Genomic DNA, 16,825 nt, shown 5'->3' with positions numbered 1-16,825 from the left:
TATTTTTATATTTATTAATTAGTTAGTTACTGAATCTATAAATACTATATTTTATTAAGAAAAATATAGCTCTTAAAATATACTATATATCCTAATAAAATATTTATAGTGGCTTATTTAGTTAAAATAAGTAGCCTAAGCTTATAAATACTTAAAATATCTTTAGTAAGTGTATAGAATAGCTCTTAGTGAGGGTGATACTAGTTTCTATAGTTCTGACCCTATAACCCCTATATAAGTCTATATTACTTAAAATAAAAGTATAATATAGATAAGATATATAGTACTTTAAGAGAAATCTAATAAAAGTAGTATTAGAATAAGAGACTAATCTTATATCTATAATAGAGCTATATAGAGTATTTTATAGGAAGTAATATAGGAGGATATTAATAATAGGTTATTTTTAGCTAGTGTATATTAAAAGTAAAGGCTTTTTAGAAGGCTAAGAATAGAAGACTTTTTTTAAGAGAGCTCTATTTATAGTAAAATCCTCTTAAAAAAAAATTAGTTATAGTATAGCTTACTAAAAAGTATAAGTAATATAGTAAATTATATATTATATAAATTATCTTTTAGTACTAGTTCTCTTCTAGTCTAATTATTCTAAGTCTAGACTAGTCTTAAGATAGTTTTAAGATAGCTAGTGGATATAGATAATACTTTTTAGCTAAATAACTATATTATCTTAGTAAAGATTAATTTTATTAGTTTATTAGCCTATTAAGAATATAGATCCTATAGTGGCCCTTTATTTAATTAATTATTTTTTAACTAAAATAGTTTATAGCTAAATTAAAATACCTAGTTATAGTCTATATTATTAAGTAAGAGAACGCCTTTTATACTTTTATTATTTTAAAAGCTAATAATAACTAGTACTTTTAAGAGATAAATAGTACTTTTAGGAATTAGAGTTTATTCCTAGGAATTACTATTAGCTTTTAAAGGAGGATACTCTTTAGAGCTACTATATATTTTTTATACTATAAAAGGTGATTCCTATGATAATTTATTTAGCTTTTTTGCTATTTATATAGGTAAAAAGGATATAATTTAACTAAAGCTTTACTTTTATTTTAATACTGTAGGGTTTCTAGAAATTAGGGTTATTATTAGACTCTTTAATATTCTTTAAACCTTTAATATTAAAAAATACTAAGTTACTTTGGGTAAAGTTAATAATCTTTCTATTTTAAGGCTATTTTATAACTATTGTTTATTAAGGCCTATATTATAACTAAGATCTTTTAGTGTATATAGAATAAATAAATATATTTATAGAGGAAATAGAAATTTTATAGGAGCTTTACTAGAAGTACTTTTACTATAAGATTATAAATTGATTATAAAAAGCAGCTTATAGCTCTTCTGATAAAATAGATTAGAATTATAAGTATTTTATAAGGGATACTAGCTTTAGCTCTTTAAGTATCTATGAAACTAATGATAGAATATTTTTATTATTTAAAAAAGGTTAGCTTATTGCTATAAATAGTAGCTATATAGTAGCACTATATTAGACTAAGTCTTTATATATTCTTATTATATAATAAATAATCTTTTTAAGTATACTTCTTTATAATATATTCTACTAGTGATAGATTTAATAGATTTATCTATAGATAATTTGGTAATCTGCACTCTTAGTTGATAGGGTATAGGAGTAATAATATAATAAGTTATCTGAAGTTATATATATTTAATAGATAAATATTTTAACTAAGATACTGCTAAGCTAATAGTTATAATAGAGAGGAGAGTTTCTAGATAAGATACTTCCCTTTACTATTATATTAGAGTTATCTATCTTTTTTTTTTATATTTATAGTAGTAATAAATAGAAGTAGCTCCCTAGATTATAGGGTGCTTTTTTTTAAGAAAGCTTTATTTAGATAGTAGGTTAAAGAAGAAAAGAAGTAGGTAGAGGAAAAGGAGAGATAGGCTAAAGAGTGAGAGAGATAGGCTAAGGAGTAAGAGAGATAGACTAAAGAGCAAAAAAGATAATAAAAGGACTATAACTAACTAATAACTTTTCTAGAGTTTATCTGATATTACTATAATCTCTTTTAGAGGCTACTCTAAGTTTAAATACTATTTTATTTTATAATAGGTAAAATTCCTGTTTTAATTAGAAAACACTGTCTTTTATAACTGTGTCTGTAGATAGATTATAAAGAGATATAGTGGGAGATTTATAAATTTATCTACTATTACCTATAATTAACTAAAGAGTATATATTAGAATTATTTATCTTATTAGTTGCTTTAGAAGACTATAGCTAATAATTTATATACTAATTTATTAGTAGTGAATAAGACTTTAAGATCTATAAGTGATTTACTATTGAAGACTATATATATAATATTATTACTAAGTTATATAAAATACTAAAGGCTTATAAAAAGTTTTAGTTATATAATAGAGTATAGTTTAATAATCACCTTAATATACTAGATTATAATAATAAAGTTGATATTAGTTAACTATTAACTATTAAACCTTTAAAGCTAGATCAATTTTGTATCTATTAAAAGGATGGTAATTAGTGGACTTTATTTATTACTGTTGAGTATAAATCCTTTTATAAGCTCTCTGCTGTGAACTTATAGTAAAGCCTCTAATTAATAGATTTCTAGTGAGAAGTAGTCTAATTAGATAGTATACTGATTAAAGAGCTAGAGAAATTAAGGTATTACACTAAATAGTTAGTTAGATCTATTATTATATAAGTATTCTATATAATAATTTAAGAGGGTCTAGAGTATTTATATTTAATAAATAGTTTAATAGATATATAGCTTTAGGTGCCCTATAATAACTTAACTACCCTATATTATTATCTAGGCGATCCTAGGATATATAGGATAGTAAGTGATATAGGGCCTATAATTCCTAGAACTTAAATTAAAAGGATGCTCTGCCTCTATCTAATAAGTTTTTATTTATTTATTTATAATTAAGTGTGGTAGAATACTGCTAAGAATAATTTACTAAAATAGTGTATAAGCTATAATAGTGATCTTTTTTAGATTATAATAGTAGATTTATCTTAGGACTTAAATATAGATAATATTAGCTTTAAATTTATTAGTCCTAAGTAGTTAATCTCTAAATATCTTATATTATCTTCTTTTATTACTATTAGCTTTTAAGTGACTATATAAGTAGTTATTAGCTATATATTATTTTTTTATCTATTTTATTATTAGAGTTCTTTAGATTCTAAGACTAACCTTACTATATTTATAGAATAAAAATAAAGGTTTAGCTAAGTTATATTGTCTTTTTTAATCTAGTGGTCTACACTATAAGGAGATTGTTAAAAGAACTAATATAAGTAATCTTGTTTTTATAATACTTTATATTATATATAAAGTTATTTTTTTTAGCTATAGTAAGGTAGTATATTTAACCCTAAATACCTAAATATAGATCTATATATATTTAATAAAAGATTAAACTGCTATCTAATTAGTGTACTTAATTTAGTGAAAAAGCTTAAAATATAGCTAGATTATAATCTAGATTATAACTACTCTCTTATTAGCCTTTATAGATCTTTTAGTGTACTATTTAAGATTATATATACTATTTTTAGATATATAGTTATTAGGAAGGGGATAATGTTAAGACTTTAAGGGGATATTTTATATAAAGCTGATATCTATTAGGTCTTTTAGTGTGTATAAAAATTAGCTGTTTTTATTTTTCTTAAAGTAATTAATTTAGCTTTAATCTACTTTTTTTATAGTGCTAGAAGGATCTAGTATATACTTTTTATAGGCTAGGGTAGTAAAACTGTGGGTAATTCTCTTTTTAATAAAACTATTTAGTATATAATTTTTTAGTTAGTAAAAGAAATCTATTATTTTAGTATTATTTACTAGGATCTTTGTTTAGATAATATTTTATAGAATACTAAGTTTAGATAAGTACTAATTATTGATTTTTATTTATATATTTTAAACTATTAATTACTGTATAAATAGCTAAGAATTTTTAAATAATTATAGTGTAATTCTAAAGAATACTACTTTAAGTAGATATATATAGTATAAGTAAAGGCTACTAAAATAGGAATTAAAATAGTTAATCTACTCTATATATAGCTAGACCTAGTTAATAGCTCTTAAAGCGAATATTTTTTAAGATTTTATTATCTCTTAAAAAATTATACTAAGATAGAGACATTTTTTTATATTGATTTATATCTATTTAGCTATCTAAAAGGCCTTAGGATCTAGCTATTGCTATAGCTTATTTATATTAAATAAGTATTTTTAGTAGATTTTTAATTTAGTATTTATTCTTAATTTATATTATACTCTTTAGTTTTTACCTTATTTATTATAATTATTTATATAAGACTATAGAATAAAGAAGAGTGTTATAGTTAGAAAAATAGTCTACTATAGCTAGCTAAATAATATTAATTATATATAATAGAGTTTTTATAATAAAATAATAAGAATATAAATTAAAATGTCTAAAATAGTGTTATAACTTAAATATATAAAAAGTTATAAAACTTCTTTTACTGTTTACTATATTTAAATATACTCTACTTTAAGCCTAGTAAAATATATTTTTTAGCCTAAATAATTCTTTTTAGAGTCTTTATTAGCACCTTATTAAGGGGCTCTTTTAAGATTATTAATTAAGATCACTAATATATAATATAGTCTAATAATAACTATAGATATATAAGTTACTCTATATCCTTTATAGAGCTTAATAGAACTAATTACTTAGGTATAAACTATAAATCAGTTTAGAATTAAATACTATTATATTAATAATTTCTTAAAACTAAATAAGGCTATAAATAGTATATATAAAGACTTCTCTGCTTTTAATATAGAGATATATAGTACTAAAAATAGTAAAGATACTATTTAAATAATAGTTAATTTAATTAAAAAAGTCACTTTCTTTAATCAAAATAGTGATAAATTAGGATATACTCTAAATTATAGACTTAAAACTGGTAGCTAGTATAATATATCTAATCCTAAATATATAACTATTACTAATTTATTTTCTATTTTAACTTCTTTAACTATAACAATATTAGCTACTATATTAGATTTTAAATTAAAAACTATAATTTTTATTTTAGTGTATATCTTTCTTTAATAAAATAAAGGGTCTTTATATAATAGAAAATATATATTATTTATTCTAAATATATTATTGGTTATTAAATATTTAATTTTATTTTTTATATATTACTTTTATAGGTTATTACTATAATTTAAATTATATTAAGGTAAATAAGTTAAATCTTTAAGATATTATTTAGATAAAACCTAGTTTTAAAAAAATAGATTCTTTATAGAGTATTTAAAAAGCAGTTTTTCTTAGAGAAGACTTAATAATAAGCCTTTTTTAATTCTATTTAGATATATAGTAAAGGGTATATATTCCCCTCACTAGCTATATAGTCCTAGAAGTTAAAATTTAGCCTTTATTTATCTAAGTTTACTAAGTTATTTTATTATACTAAAATAATAGTTAGTTATAGACTATAAGAGGCAATATTACTCTACTTATTTTAGCAATAAATATTAAATTAAAGTAAAGATATTTTATACTTAAATTTAAAAATATTCTTTTTTATAAATTCTAAAAATAATCTTATCCTTTAAAAAAAATTAAGTATAATATAAAAAAAATTAATTACTATAGGAATATAGAGACCAGAATCTATTAAAAGTAATATATTTAACTTTTTTATTCTTCTTATAAATATACTATTATTAGAAAAAAAATAACTTTAGGTCTCTAGAAAAAGACAATTTCTCACAAAGCTAAATTAATTAATTATATAAAAATATAGCTATATAGTCTATAATATTTATCTATATAAGAAAGAAAGACAAAAATATAAAGGACTAAAATATAGTATAGTAATAAATATAAAAAAGAGTAATTCTTTAGGTTTTTAACCTTTTTATCTAATCCTATTTAATAGTTATAACTCTAACCCCTTAATTAATATAATAGCTAATTATAATAGGTTCTAATTTATATAATTAATAAAGAATTATTATTTACTAAAATAATATATATTAGTTTATAATATTATTTTAAATTATACTTCTTTAAAAAAGGTAAAGCTAAATTATATATTAGAATTTATATATAAAAAGCTATAATATAGTTTTAGGCTTAAATAAGGTAAAGGTCCTTTAGCTTTAAATAAAAGATAGATACTAAAATAGATTCTATCTATTTCTATTTATTAGTATAAATTCTAATTTTTAACACTAAGGATAATTAAGATATATAAACCTTATTCTATATCTTTAAACCTCTAAAAGTTAATTATAATACTAAATTAGTATATAGTCTTATTTTTAACCTATTTTAATTAACCTAAACCAATCTCTTTTTATATATAATACTTTAACTATAATTAGAATAGTAAGCTAAGATCTAGGAATATATAATCTATTCTTTATAATCTTAACTATAACTTTCTAAAAAAAGAATTTATATTACTAGTATTTTTCGCTTTTTACTAATTAATAATACTAAAAAAGCTATATTATTTTTTTTAATTTATTTAGCCTCTTAATAATAAAATAGCTATAAGCTTTTATAAATATTCTTAAATTACTAATATAAAAATAAAATCACTTTAATAGAAAAAAGATTAATATAAAATAAACTTAGAGAGAAAAACCTATAAATATAGTAAATTATATAAAGCTAATTTATATTTATATATCTAAATTTAAGAGTCAGAGAAGATATTCCTTTTTTTAGTGGATCTATTAGGATTTTAGTCTTTTCTTAGTCTTTAACTAATATATAGCCCTAAAAATCCCTAGTATTATTAATAATATAATCTTATTTTATTAAGGCTTTTATTATCTAACTCCTATTTAAAGAACTAAAAATAATCTTTAAATAGCTAAAAAGCTTAGTTTACTTATCTAAGCTATTATATTATTCTAGTTTTAATCTTTATATAAAGCTAATTATTAAAGAGCTTTAATAGGAGCTAGGTATAGTTTAAAGTAAAGGTAAAGATAGTATAGAAATATTATAGATAGAATATAACTAAGCTTATTATTTTAATCTATATATTATTATATTAAATATATTATATCTATAATAATTATAGGATAGAGGATAAAAATAAAATCTTTTATACCTATTTTTATATTAGTATTAGGGTTACTATATAATATATATAATAGTAGCCGCCTTCTATATCTAAAATATATTTTTATAAATAGATAAAATAAAAGGGCCTTTAATCTAAAAAGACAGTTAGACCCTAAAAAGATAACCTTATCTAATAAGAATAATAAAGCTAGAGAAAGAAAAAAGGGGTAAAAAGAACTATATAAAAGCCTATATATAAGTGATCACCTAATCTCCCTCTTTAGATTAGAATATCTATCTAGCTAGATTATTTAGTTAGATCTTTAAATATATTTCTATTTAAACCTAAGTTTAGGATATCTACCCTATTAAATAATTTTGTTAGATAAAGATAAAAGATTCTTTAGATATTTATAAAGCTATAAATGATCTAAGTATTTTAGCTTTACTATTTAGTAAGTAGAATAAAAAAATTATCTAAAGATAATTAGTGGCCTTTATAGATTTTAAGATAGTGACTGTAAGCTTAGGTAGCTAACTATCTATATTAGATACCTATTAGTGGTTATAAGGCTAGTTGTAATTGAAATCTATAGATCTATATCTAGATAGGTTTAAGGTCTAGTATAAGAAGGCTCTAATTATAGGGATAAGGACCTAGAGTAGGTGACTTCTGGCTAAGGACTTTTAGCTATAGATATATATTTAATCTAGCTATATATCTTTAGTTTTAGGTCCTATTAAGCTTTTAGTCTGCTAATTAGCGTCTAAGATAGCTTATTAGCTTTACTGGCTTTATATCTTCTAACTATAGTTTATATAAGATTAAAATCCTATAATCTAAGTCTTTTATTGGAATATTTAGTAAGACTATAGCTAATGTTTTATTAGTCTATCTCTATTACTGTTGCTTTAGAGGGCTTATAAGACTGATTCTATTATCTCTTTGTTTATATCTAATATATTACTGTATATTATAAAGATGGTGTTTATACTATCCTTAATTACTGTGGTAAAGTATTATATAGGGGAAATTATATAAAGATTCTGGTTATAAAAGGTTGCTTTCTATACTTATGCGCTCTTTTTAGCTATCTGCTTTATAAGGGATAGATTAGATAGATCTACCACTATTTAGTGGACTATATGATTCTATTTGCTTTTATTATATATTAGGAACCTGATTGTGATATATATTTTATGGTTGGTATCCTTAACCTCTAGAATAACTAGTAGTTTAGGCTACTAATTACTAGCTGGTGTGGTTATAATCTTACTGGTTTCTAGTGTATATATCTTCTGATTTAGTAAGTTTCTATATTGTATATACCTTTTAACTTATAGGGTGGTGTTAGGGTTGTAAAGCTCTTCTAAGGGTTGTATAGTATTTCTACTCTGAATTAAGTTGGTAAAGTTAATTTGTGTGATGACCTAAGGTATTTACTAACCCTTATTTCTGTGGTGCTGCTAGACTATAGGTTCCTAAGAATTCTTATATCTATTTTATCTTTTTGGTGGCTACTCTGTTAACTCTATTGTTATTGCTGTATCTGTTACCTATGTTTTTATAGCCTTTTCTTTGGCTTTATTGGTTCCTAGGGGCTATAGTGCTTAGATTCAATGTTGTAGAGCTGAGGTAGGTATAGATAATTTAATATATTCCTGGAAGCTATTAGCTGGCCTAGCTAATGTTTAGTTACTAGTTTATATAGGCTAAGTGTTTATATTATCTGGTAAAGCGAGTTTAGTTCCTTTTAATCTTTTACTTACTATGATGTGAATATGTGGTGAATTATCTTTTGGTGTAGGATTGGTTAATAGTAGCTAAGATTCTAGCTTAGTAAATATTACCTTATTCTATTTAGATTATTGATTAACTAGACTAGAGATCTTAGGTTAGAGCTTAGTTTTAATTTATAAAGATACTGATGTTTTTTCTGATTTTTAGGATATATTTTTTTGGTGGTTTAGGGCCTAGAAATCTTAATTAGCTAGAATAGTATAGTAGGGTAATCCTATTATAACTTTTAGTAGGCTCTCTATTAACTCTGAGCTATTTAAGTGAATCTATATTTTAATAAAGTTAATTTGGGTTATTAGCTTTAGTAAATGTTTTTAGGTTTCTGTATAACTTAGTTATAATAGTGTATAAATCTGTTAGTTAAATGTTTTTTATAGTGGCTTTAATAGCTAAGTAGCTTATTAATACTGCTATTATTCTTTATTATATAGTCTTTACTTAGCTCTTTTTATTAAAGCTGCACTTTTTCTATTAGTTAACTTAGTAAGCTTTAGTGTTTTAGCTAGGTTACTTAGCTTAGTTTTTTTTACTATTGTTGGGATTTCTTCTAGTTCTTTCTCTGGAGAAGGCTAGACTATATCTAAGGTTAATTTCTTTATATAAGTATCTACTAGGGACTATTTTATAGCTATACTTTTTTTAGTTTCTTTTAGTAGCTATTCTTACTCTGATTCTAATTTAATATAACTAAGTCTAGATTTTTCCTCTTTACTAGCTATATTCTCTTTAACTAATAACTCTTATTTAAATACTTTGGCTATATTATATATAACTTATTTATCTCTATCTGTTCTACTGTGGCCTGAAATTGACTTAATACTAGACTTAATTATTGATTTTAACTCCTCTCCTAATCTTCTGTTGTTTATTGAATTAATATTGGTAATCTCTATATAGGGTGTAGGAGCTAAGTTTAATAAATCTCTGTAATTAGGTATTAAATAACATTTAGTATATACTATTTAGAGTTTTTATTATTTTTATCTCTATAACTTTCTATCTTACTTCTACTAGTATTACTATTAATATATATCTTTCTAATACTGTTGTTTTAAGCTATTATCTGATCCACTTCTTCTATTAATAAAACTACCCTCTTTGCCTAGTTATTTATCTTAAGGTTAAAGCTTACTGGGAATAAAAAGTAGAGATATAGGCGAGTTATAATTAAAAGATTTATCTATATTATTATTTATATTAGGGATTAATAGCTTGCTGAAAAAGGTAAAATAGACACTATATCTCACTAAAAGGGTAGAGACCTTTTATATAGTTAGGATAGGATCACTATAAATATGGTTAATAAAAAGGAATTAATAATCTTATAATTAAGCTTTAGCTTATAGGTATTTATAATAAGACTCTTTTTTAATTTCCTTTCTATTGGTATATAGTAATTAAAGCTGATTATTAAAAGGGATAGCCTTTAAGAAGCACTTAGTAATTTAATTAATAAAAGACTTAAATTCTCTTTTATTATACTGATAATAGTTTAACTATTAGGCTCTTAAGAGAGTATCATGTGTGATCTGGTGATTTAGTGATTACTAAGTGAGCTATTTAATCTATAGTGACTTAAAACTAAATCTCCTAGTAAGAATAGCTATATTATATAAGATTATTTAGTCTACTTTATAATAAGGCTTTACTATAAGGTCTTTTTTTTATTATTTCTTGGATAACTTTAGATAATAATATATAGCAAAAAGCTAAATTTGTCTATATCTAAGCTCTATAGGGTCTACTTAAGAGTGTAGATAATATTAAAATACTATTTTAAAAGTCTATATTAAGCACTATATATTAGTAGGATTAAAAGCTATAAAGGCAGTATATATAGTACTTTTGATAGTAAATAAAGACCTTATAGGTAAAATAAGATACTTTAGGCAGTTTATATAAGATTCTAGATACTAAAAGTCTTTAAAGAATATATAAAGAGATAGAATAATACCCTTTTTTTTCTTTATTTTCCTCTAAATTAATATTTATTCTAATATAGTAAAGTTTAAAAAGACTTTACCACTATATATAAGGCCCTTTATAGTAGTAGTATCCTTTAAAGAGACCCTAGGTACTAAAAACTATAAAATCTTTACTATATAAATATTAACTTTAAATATCTTTATATAATTATATTTTATAAAGAAAGATTAATACTATTATAGCTTATTTAGACTATAAACTAACTTCTATAAAATTAATATCTAGGTTTATAAAGGTTAAATTAATTTTACTTTATTATAGTAAATAGCTAATATTTATAGAAGAGAACTAATTTTTATTCTATATATAACTAGTGCTAGCACTGTAAGTAAGGAATTAAAAGTAGCTTAAATAGTTATATAAGACTTAAGTCTATAGAGCTATTTAGTTTTATTATTAGATAGCTAGAATAACTACTAATTCTTAAAATATATATTTATTTTATATTAGTATTACTGAATTTTTTAGGAAATCTCACTATTACTTAGAGCCTTTTTATTAGAGTACTTATTAATAAAGCTGGTATAAAGGTCTAGACTAATATCTATAGTCTATTAATATAAATTTCCTGTTTTCTAGCTAAGAAAGATAGAATCAATAGTAAAAAAGGACATTAAAAGGGTATATCTAAGATCCTAGAACTTTTAACTTACTATTTAAATATAGATTAACTATTTACTATTAATTAATAAGTAATAAATACCCCTCTTTAGCCTTTAAATAATATTGACTATAAAGACACTCTATTTAGTCTATATAGAATTATAGATATAAATAGTGATTAGGTTAGTTTATTAGTATATTAGCTATATTTATTTATACTACTTGAAGTATATCTTAAAGATATTATTTTAATACTATAGCACTAATATAATTATAGATATTAAGTTATTAATAGCCTTCTTTATTAAATATTTTATAAAGCTATTTTATATTTTTTTAATCTATATATTAGGAGATTAATAAGTAAAAAGTGATTTAACTAATATTAATTTTAGTAGTTTTTTAGTATTTTTAGCTTTATTCTATGGTAAATTATAGTTTATTATCTATATATATAGACTTATTTATAGTAGGGAATAGAAAAGTAAAGTGAGAAAGTATATCTAAGAGGAGGAGTGTTTTTATATTTATAGTAGTTTTTAGCCTCCTAAAATAGATTTAGTTAATACTAATTTAGCCTCTTAGTAGGACTAAATTAGAAACTAAGAGCTAGCTCCTAAAACTGTTATATAATATAGTATAACTTTTTAATATATTTATTATAAATATAATTATTTTATATACTATATATCTATTTTATTTACTTCCTAATTCTTTATAATAGTTTAAAGTTTATCTATATTTACTATAAGTTATATTAGGAAAAGTAAATAAATATATTACTATGGTCGACTTTAAATATTTTAAAGATAATATTAAGTAACTAGCTTTTTTATAGTAGGTATTTTTAAGTGAATAGCTTAGTTAACCTAATAGAGAGTTATATATATATTGGACTTCTGAAATAGGGAAAAGAAAAGCCTCTTTATTTAGTAAGGGTATAAGAAAAGTTATTAGGGAAAGCCCTAAGAGCTTAGATTTATCTTAGTTATATAAATTAGAGATTAAGCTCTATTCCTTTATTATAAGATATAAATCACTTTAGGATATATATTAGTATACTTTTTACTGTAAGCTAGTAGGTAATATATTTTTTATAGTTTACTATTCCTATCTATCTTAAGTAATAGTAATTTGTGAATATACTAAAGGAGATATAAATATAATACTAGAGTGCTATTATAGCCTTTACTATATAAATATCTTATCTATGTGGGAATATTTCTTAAAGGGAAGTTCTATATATACTCTGGTTAATGATCTCTTACTTATTTTAGAGTACCTTATAGGGTACCGCACTTTTTACCCTATTAAACTGGAACTGGCTTTTATAGTTTAGTAGGTATATTATATATTATATAAGTGCTTATGATATCTATTAATAACTATAGATCTTAGATAGTCTATATTATTTTAGTAGGATTGGCTTAGATTATTAGTCTTTAATATATAGATATATTCTTTTTAGTTTTAATAGTGTTATTAAGATTAGTAGATATAGATCTTCTTTATATACTAATATAACTAATAATTAATAGCTAGTCTAGAGATCTATATTAACTATTTATTTAATTAGCTATAAGGTAAGTACTTAAAGGCGTTTATCTCTATTATTATAGAGCTTATATAGAAATATAAGAAAGATAATGGAATAGTTAGGGTAGATGATTTAGATTAATAGCCTATTAATTTAAATATATTTAGATTTCTCTCTGCAATCTTAACTATAAGGTTGATTAAGGTATTGAAGTAGGTAAGTTATCTCTATCTTTGCTAGCTTATTTTATATATTAAATAGCTGATTATTGATAAATAACTGCTTATCTATAAGAAGTATTATTTATTAAGCGAGTTAGTTCTTTTAGCTTAGTTAGTTTTACTCTCTGTGAAGATATTTTATTTATATAAAATTTAGTTTATTAATATAAGCACTGAATTTGTAGGTATTTACTCTTGATATAAGTAGCCTATATTTAGATATTAGTTAGGTTTTTAGTTATATATATTATATTTATTATTTTTAATTTTTTAGGTATTTATTTACTTTTTAGCGCTCTATATAAAGCTAAGCTTTAATTTTTATAATAATATTTAAGTTTCATTGAGAGCTATCTTAGTCTCTATAGAAATAATAATAATCTTTAAAGTTAAATAAAAAAATGATAGCTTATAATATTTATATCTATTAAATATTGGAAGTGTATATAAAAATAAGGCTAGTATAGCTTATAAAGGTATAGGGTTTACTATTTAAAGTAGCCTAGGTCTACTAAAGGGAAATAAAATGTAAGCTAAAAGATATAGCTACTGACTTTGGATTAACTATTTGCTATATTCCTAGATTATATAGAGTATATAGATTATTTGCTGCTAGTGCTTTAAAGAGAATATTTATTTATTCTATTGAATAAATAAATTTAATGCTAAGTATAAGGTTTAGAGCTAAAAATTTAAATATCTAAAAAAGGTAAATAATACTTAGGTAGTAATTAATGATGTAATTTACTAATATGTTTACTATATAGATCTAAAATACTGTTTATTTTCCTCTGATCTAAGTTAGTATAATAATTAAGTTTGAATAGATTAGGGCCTTAATAGGAAAAATATTTAGTTTACTAGTTCTTTATTGGTAAAAAAAATTACACTGAGTCTTATATAACTGATAACTCTTTATTAATAATCTCTCTAGTGGTATATATTATTTAGTGTATTTTACTTCTATTTTTGTAGTCTATAATGTTCTTTGTGAATAATCTGTAGAATTAAATTTTAAGTAACTATAGATATCTCTTGATTTTGTTAATAGATAGCTAGAAAGCAATTTCTCTTGCTTTTTATTAGTTCTTTAATATAATTTTTAAAATAGATATAAAGCTATATTTAAGTAATATAATAGTATATATAGTTTATTGTTAAATATTTCTTTAGTATTAAGCTCAATAACTGATAATATATAATATATACTACTAAAGAGGATATAGGATTTAATATATAGATTTTAAGTAGCTAGCGTTAGTTATAAGTTACTAAGATATCCTTTAAATTATTGATAAAGATATTAAGTGGTTTTCTTGAAACTATATTGTTACTATAATATTTAATAATTTATACTTTCTAGATAGTTAACAGTTTACTTATTATAGCTTTATATATTAATTAGATAGATATAATAATATTATCTATTTTAGTAAGGTGTTAGATATTATTAACTTTATTCTGTAGAGTAGAAAAATCAGTTATTTTTAACTCTATATTAAGAGATTCTTCTCTTTTAGTATTATCTTTTAATTTAAGATAATTTATTACCTTTAATAATTCTAATATATATCTCTAATAGGTATATCTAGGCTAAGAAAGAAAAGATTGACTGGATGGTAGTTTAGTATAGCTCTAAGGGGTAAACTCTTCTCTTTTATTAACTATAGGATAATAGCTATTATTATCTTTACTGCTAGTATTTAAGTCTATAAAGTTAGGTGAGTATAAATTTAATACTAGAATATTTATAGTCTATAATATATCTTTAGCCTTTATAATAGTGAATTATATGGTTTATAGATAACTTATTAGTGATAAGATACTTTAAGAGCTGTTATATTTAATTATAGATATATAACTAGAAATCTGGTTGTTAGATAGAAAGTAAAGTCTTAAGAGTATAGAAAATAGGGTTTCCTTTGATAGAATATAAAATTAGCTATAGAAAATATTTAAAAAAGCTAATAGCTAAAGTTAGGGATATTTAAGCTAAGTTTATAACTTTTAGTTTTGCCTACTAAATATAGTTCCTTTTTAAATATCTTAGAAGTAAGCTAGGTACTTTATTTAATTGGATCTTTTAAACTATAGAAGTTAAAGCTTTAGTTAAGGGAAAAAATATTGCTAGAGCTATAACTATAAAATACTAATAAAGCTAGCTAAAGAAGAGATATCTTATTAATATTAGTAGTCTAACCCTAATATTAGACTATTGCTATCTATATAATAAAGCCTAGAAAGGTATAGATATTATAGGAAGATATAGGAATATAGGACTATACTAAGAGGGATATAAGCTAAGATTGTTTAAGAAGTGGGTAGGAGGGTAATAAAAGTAGAAGTAGTATAAAAGCTTAGAGAGGAGAAGATAAAATATAGAATAATCCTTTTAGCGCCTTTAATTAAAGGAAACTGTTTTAAAAGCAATATTTTAGAATATAGAGGATATAAGCTATTTTAGTTTTTACTCTAAGTTAATATTAAAAGGTATTATAGGTTAAATAGCTATAATTTATTTTCTACATGCTATAATTCCTAATAGCTATATTTTCTAGAGCTATAAAAAAATATCTAAATAATATATAGCAGCTATTTTCACTTTAATTATAGCTAAAAGGAATAAAAGCTTTAAAGCTAATTTTTTGTAAAAGGTGGATAATAATAAAAGATTAAAGGTAAAGATATTTATTTTTAGTAGTGAAAAAAACTAATTAACTAGTTAACTATAAAAGGCTTTTTATATTATATTAATAGATTAAAGTGGCTAAAACTCTATTTTATATAATCTTATCTTTATTTAAAGGTGTTTACTAACTATTTCTTTTAAATTATCTTATAATTAAGTAGATACTAATACTAAAAAATAAGTAAATAAAACTTTATATTAAAGGGAGTGGATTGTACTTAATATAAGTACTTTACTATATTATTTATAAGTATCTATAACTTTAGTGATATAATAACTAAAAGCTTCTACTAACACTATTTCTATATAGTTTAGGCTATTATTGAAAACTATTATATAGTAATACTTACTAAATAGCTTTTTATCTTTTATTATCTGTTTAGATATGATATAAAATAATATTTTAAATATCTTATTAATATAAATCAGTAAGATAAATCTAGAGTTAAAAAAGCTAATTTATATAACTATTATCTAGGATATTATTATTTAAAAGGCTATTTAGCAGTAGCTAAGTAGTAATAGTAATATTTACTATAGTTAGCCTATATTTTATTTATATTAATTAGCTAATCTTTATTTAGTGTCTATATCTACTATATAAAATAAATATAATAGATATATAAAGTAGAGGTGTTATATCTATAGAGTAGTTATTTTAAATAGGGTATAATTCTAGTAACGCCAAAATTAGTAGTAATTGCTAGGATATATTTATATTAATCTATAGGAACACTAACTCTGTATAGCTTATTTATAAAAATAGTATAAGAAATAAATCCTTCTAAAACTATATAAGCGCAAATAATCTCTATAAGCCCTCTATAGGACTAGATAAAAAGCTCTAAAATATCCTATTTTTTAAAAG

The sequence above is a fragment of the Penicillium hispanicum genome (assembly GCF_028827665.1).
Source record: "Penicillium hispanicum strain IBT 35686 chromosome Unknown utg000003l_segment0_segment0, whole genome shotgun sequence".
Classification (NCBI taxonomy): Eukaryota; Fungi; Ascomycota; class Eurotiomycetes; order Eurotiales; family Aspergillaceae; genus Penicillium; species Penicillium hispanicum.
This window is presented reverse-complemented; position numbering follows the sequence as displayed.